Source organism: Phascolarctos cinereus, unplaced genomic scaffold, assembly GCF_003287225.1.
Source record: "Phascolarctos cinereus isolate Bilbo 61053 unplaced genomic scaffold, phaCin_HiC Scaffold_726;HRSCAF=1367, whole genome shotgun sequence".
Lineage (NCBI taxonomy): Eukaryota > Metazoa > Chordata > Mammalia > Diprotodontia > Phascolarctidae > Phascolarctos > Phascolarctos cinereus.
The window spans coordinates 409,153,229-409,158,247 of record NW_027556098.1 but is presented as its reverse complement, the minus strand read 5'-3'; the positions used below and the strand labels follow the sequence as shown (position 1 = coordinate 409,158,247).

Sequence of the window (5,019 nt, the reverse complement as noted above, 5' to 3'; positions counted from 1 at the left end):
AGGACTATGTCCCATTTCCCATAAGCGTATCCAGTGTACAGTCTCGGGTCATACTCCTGGGACAAGGAGGAACAGTAGCACTTCAGAGCGTGCGGCCAAAGGGGAGTTGGAAGCCATGTCAGAGTTCTGGGGTGGGGTGGGAGCGTGTGCGGTCTCTCACTGACCAGAGCAAAAGCAAGGAGAGCCGTGACCACACCTATCCTTTGATCACACGCCCTCGGAAGAACTTAAAACACACAGTCCCCCAGAACTAGCCTGTGAGAGCCGCAGCAAGAAAAGCATGAACTGGAAATGGCGCGTCCTTTATCCCGGGAGTAACAAAAAGTCGTCAAGAGATAGGCTGATAGAATGAACACATACGTCCATTATCACCACTGTTATTCAATGTTGTGCTAGAAATGTCAGCTGCAGCAATTAGAGAAGAGAGGAATTGAAGGAATTAGAATAGACAAAGAAGAAACAAAGCTATCGCTCTTTGCAGGGGATAGGATGGTATATTTAGAGAATCCAAGAGGTCTATCAGATCTATGGAGAAGAGAAGAAATTTACGACCAAACAAGAGACAGAAAACATTGTGAAATGCAAAATGGATCATTTTGATTACATTAAATTGAAAAGGTTTTGCACAGACAAAACCAATGTATCCAAGATTAAGTGCGAAGTAGAAAACAGAGAAAGAATGCTTACAACCAGTGTCTCTGATAAAGGCCTCATTTCTAAAATATGTAGAGAACTGAGTCAACTTTATAAGAATACAAGTCATTCACCAACTGATAAATGGTCAAAGGATATGAACACACAGTTTTCAGAGGAAGAAACTAAAGCTATCTATATCACTATTCATTAGAGAAATGCAAATCAAAATGACTCTGAGGTACCACATCACATCTAACAGATTGGCTAACATGACAAAACAGGACAGTGATAAATGGAGAAGTGTGGGAAAATTGGAACACTAATGCATTGTTGGTGGAGTTGTGAAATGATCCAACCATTTTGGAGAACAAATTGGAACTACGCCAAAAAGGCTATAAAATTGTGCATACCCTTTGACCCAGCAATACCACTTCTAGGTCTGTATCCCGAAGAGACCATAAAAACTGGAAAAGGACCCACACGTGCAAAAATATTTATACCAGCCCTTTTCATGGTGCCAAAATATTGAAAACTGAGGGGATGCCCATCATTTGGGGAATGGCTGAACAAACTATGGTATATAAATGTAATGGAATACTGTTGTGCAATAAGAAATGATGAACAGGCAGATTTCAGAAAAACCTAGAAAGACTTACATGAACTGATGCAAAGTGAAATGAGCAGAACCAAGTAAACATTGTACACAGTATCAGCAACATTGTGTTATGATCAACTACGAATGACTCAGACCTCCTCAACAACACAATGATCTAAGACAAGTGCAATGGACTCACAAACAAAAATGCCATCCATATCCAGATAAAGAATCTATGGACTCTGAATGCAGATCAAAACATACTTTTTTCACTTCCTTTATTCTTTGTCATGGCTTTTTTTCTTTTGATCTGTTTCTTCTTTCACAACTGTGACTGACATGGAAATATGTTTTACATGATAGCACATATATAACCTATATCAAATAGCCTACCATTTTAGGAAGAGTGGAGAGGGAGGGGGAGGGGAGAAAAAAAATTAGAACTCAAAACCTTGTAAAAATGCATGCTAAAAATTGTCTTGAGGGGCAGCTAGGTGGTGCAGTGGATAGATCTCTGGCCTTGGAGTCAGGAAGACTTGAGTTTAAATCTGGTCTCAGACACTTGACATTTACTAGCTGTGTGACCTTGGGCAAGTCACTTAATCCCAATTGCCTCACCAAAAATAAATTAATTAATTAAAATAAAAATTGTCTTGACATGTAATTGGAAAAAATAAAATACTATTAAAAATTTTTTTAAATAATATCCTATCAAACTTATGATCATGATTTAATCAAAAAAGTATTTCATTATGACCAAGTAGTAGTTATATCAGAAATTAAAGGTTGGTTCAATATTAAGAAAACACTAAAAATAATCATATTAAAAACAAAAAAAAAGAATCCCAAACCTTATAATTATCTCAATAGATGCACAAAAATCCTTTGACAAAGTACAATATTCATTTATGTTTTTTAAAAAGCCTTATAACATAGAGGCATAGAGTAACCTTCTTTAATGTCACAAGAAGTGTCTATCTAAAAACAACAGCAAGCACTATACACAATGGGAATATACTAGAATATTTTCAGCTAAATATGGAAGTAAAGCAAGGATGCCCACTGCTCCCACTATCCATTGATCTAGTTCTAGAACTGCTAGCAACAGCAGTAAGAGAAAGGGGTCTTTCTCCTTTCCTCTTCTGCACTGCAGCTATAGTCATGAGAATGTTCAGGCTTCAAAAGAGGCTTGCCTCTAGTGTTCTTCAGAGTGGAGAAAAGGAGGTATGCTTTGACCCCAATGAGACCAATGAAATTGCCAATACCAATTCTCATCAGCAGATCTAGAAGTTGATTAAAGATGGGCTGATTGTCTGCAAGCCTGTTGCTGTATATTCTCATGCCTGATGCCAGAAAAACACTCTGGCTCAACAGAGGGGTAGGCACAGGGACATTAGTAAGACAAAGGGTACTGCTGATATCAGGTATGCCTGAGAAGATGACCTGGATGAGAAGAATGAGAATTCTATGCCATCTACTCCAAAGATATTGTGAATTCAAAAAGACTGACTGCCATATGTACCATGGCCTGTACTTGAAAGTGAAGGGAAGTGTATCCAAGAAAAAGTGGATCCTCATGGAGTACATTCATAAACTGAAGTCAGATAAAGTCTGGAAAAGGCTCCTGGCTGACCAGGCTGAGGCTCACTGATCCAAGTCTAAGAAAGTACAAAGGCATTGGGAAGGGTGTCTACAGGCTAAGAAAGAGATCATCAAGACTTTGTCCAAGGAGAAGAAGACCAAGAAGTTATTTTCCCTGTCTCCCCTGTACATGTTGTTGTAATTCAGTCACATCTGACTCTTCATGACCCCATTTGGGGTTTTCTTGACAAAGACATTGGAGTGGTTTGCCATTTCCTTCTTTTGCCCATTTTACAGATGAAGAACCAAGGCAAAGAGAGTTAAATGATGTGCCTAGGGTCACATAGCTAGTAAATGTCTGAAACCAGATTCAAACTCAAGATAAGTCTTCCCGACTTCAGGCCTGGAACTCTATCCACTTCACCACCTAGCTGTTGCTTCTATGCATAGCATCCTTCTACAAAATCAATGTAATAAAACTTAACAAGTTGCAAGAAAGAAAGAAAGAAGGAAAGAAAGAAAGAAAGAAAGAAAGAAAGAAAGAAAGAAAGAAAGAAAGAAAGAAAGAAAGAAAGAAAGAAAGAAAGAAAGAAAGAAAGAAAGAAAGAAAGAAAGAGAAAGGAAGGAAGGAAGGAAGGAAGGAAGGAAGGAAGGAAGGAAGAAAGAGAGAGAGAGAGAGAGAGAGAGAGAGAGAGAGAGAGAGAAAGAAAGAAAGAAAGAAAGAAAGAAAGAAAGAAAGAAGAAAGAAAGAAAGAAAGAAAGAAAGAAAGAAAGAAAGAAAGAAAAAGGAAGGAAGGAAGGAAGGAAGGAAGGAAGGAAGGAAGGAAGGAAGGAGGAAAGGAGGAAAAGAAGGAAAGAAAGAAAGAAAGAAGAAGAAAGAAGAAAGAAAGAAAGAAAGAAAGAAAGGAAGAAGGAAGAAGGAAGGAAGGAAGGAAGGAAGGAAGGAAGGAAGGAAGGAAGAAAGAAAGAAAGAAAGAAAGAAAGAAAGAAAGAAAGAAAGAAAGAAAGAAAGAAAGAAAGAAAGAAAGAAAGAAAGAAAGAAAGAAAGAAAGGAAGGAAAGGAAGGAAGGAAGGAAGAAGAAAGAAAGAAAGAAAGAAAGAAGAAAGAAAGAAAGAAAGAAAGAGAAGAAGAGAGAGAGAGAGAGAGAGAAAGAAAGAAAGAAAGAAAGAAAGAAAGAAAGAAAGAAAAGAAATTAAGAAATTAAAGGCAGAAAGGTAAGTAAAGAGGATAAAAGACTATCGCCCTTCACTGATGGTGTGACAGTATACTTGGAAAATCCTAGGAACTTGATGAAGATATTAATTGATACAAGTAATAGCTTCAGCAAAGTTGGAGGCTACAAAAGAAAGCCTGATAAATCATGTTGCTATATAGTAAAAATAAAATCCAAGAGGCAAAAACAGAAAGGCAAATCCCAATCTAAATAAACACAAAATACACAAAGTATCTGAGGATCAATCCACCAAGGCACACAGATTTGTCTAGATTCAATTACAAAGTATTCCATTAACACATAAAGAGACATTAAGTAGCTGAAGCAATATTGAGTGCATATATCTGGATCAGGCCAATATAATACAAATTACAATGCTACAAAAGTTTGTTTTAACTTATAATGATATATCAATCAAATATTCAGAGAGATGCTTTGAAGAAAGCTAAGGAGACTAAGAGGTAGAGATGAGGAAAGAGGGCATTGAAGATGGGGGGGGGACCTGGGCAAAGATGCAAAGGACAGAAGTGGAATGTTGAATATTGGCCAGCTGATAGATTTGATAAACTAAAATAGAGAATGTGAGGAGTGAGGAAGTAGGAAATTGGACCAGAGATGCTGGTAGAAGTCTACTTGTGTTTGATTTTATAGGCTAACCTGAAGTTTTAAAATTTTATCTTAGAAGCCACGGTGAATCTTTCATTTATTAAGCACCTACTGTGTGCTAGGCCCTATGCTGGGGAGGAGATACAAAGGGGATAAAACAAACAGGAAGGAGTCCCCTTTCTCAAGGATATCATGCAGAGAGATAAAATGTAAAGAAATAAGTATGTACAATATAATTGGAGGAGAAATCCAGTGCTATCATGGTGACATCTGCACTTTAAAAAACCACTTTGGCAGTTGTATAGGTGAATTAAAGAAGAAGCAGGGCAGCCAATTAGAAGGCTATTACCATAATCCAGCTGATCAATGATTGAGTTAGGTTAGTGG

The 5,019-nt window shown here is 37.6% G+C and overlaps 1 pseudogene; it reads left to right on the top strand.

The window, feature by feature from the left end:
- Nucleotides 1–2,392: 2,392 nt before the first annotated feature.
- Nucleotides 2,393–3,014, top strand: LOC110198292 (large ribosomal subunit protein eL19 pseudogene; annotated as a pseudogene).
- Nucleotides 3,015–5,019: the final 2,005 nt, after the last annotated feature.